Here is a 1,105-nt window from a genome sequence, read left to right on the forward strand (position 1 = left end):
TATATATATATATGATATACATCCTAACAGGAATAGGTTGCCACACTTGAGCAGCAGAGAGGAACTAAACCCTAAAATCTATTAAATGCTAAAAGCATTTCTTGTTTCATATAAAGTGCATATCATTTTTCATAAGAAGGTAATGCACAGATGAACTCTGGGTGGCAGTATTACCTTACAAGTATTATATACTTTTTTTTTGAACCCATTGTAAATCTGTTGTGTAACACTAATTTGTGAGTTCAGTTTCCCATTATAATACAGTGATTAAAAGCAAGAGATACTTCACTATATATGAGTATGTTTGATCTTCTATTTGAAAAGTATAACTAAACAAGATAGCATATTTGTCCTAAAGCTGAACTACAGCTAAGCATTTAAATAATGCATCTTCATTTGTGTGGGAAAACAATTAATATTTCAATATTTAAAGATTTTTTGTCTACCTGACAAAGATCAAAAGGATCAAAATGTTTGTCTAGTATTATAACAAAGTTTGAGAGTATTGTTGCAGTGTGCTGTATTTATTTATTTATTTTTTTTGGGGGGGGGGGGGGGGGGGGGGGTACCGCTCCCTGTGGTACCGCCCTGGAAGCTTCCCACCCCGTACTAGACTGCCCTGAGAGGCCGCGAAGGGCCCTTTGAAGTGGCCCGTTATGAGCACTTTGGTTTGGAACGACCCTTCAACATGGCGGCCATGATTGTTTTCACACCGAAGTGCCCTTCTGAGGGCGATATATCCCGTTTGCAACGCACCTTCGGTCTTAACCGGGTTTGAGGGTTGAGACTGGTCAGTACCTTCACAAAAGACCATACACTCAAGTGTTTGAGAATCCAGCAGGTGGTGCTCACTCTCCAGTCTGCATGGATTCCTCTCACGGTCCAGTAGTGACGGGAACACTGTATAAAATATGTGTATAAAAAGCCACTGTCCTTCAGATGAGATGTTAAACTGAGGTCTTGCCTGTGGCCATTAAAATCCCAGGGCTCTGCCTGAGTGAAAACCTCCAGTCAAATTACTCCTATTAGTGTCTATCCATCATGGTTTCCTCATAATCCACACATAACAGTCTTCTCTCCACCAATACCTGCTGTGTACTCAGCA

The sequence above is a fragment of the Sinocyclocheilus grahami genome, unplaced genomic scaffold, assembly GCF_001515645.1.
Source record: "Sinocyclocheilus grahami isolate Dianchi unplaced genomic scaffold, SAMN03320097.WGS_v1.1 scaffold1156.1, whole genome shotgun sequence".
NCBI classification, from domain to species: domain Eukaryota; kingdom Metazoa; phylum Chordata; class Actinopteri; order Cypriniformes; family Cyprinidae; genus Sinocyclocheilus; species Sinocyclocheilus grahami.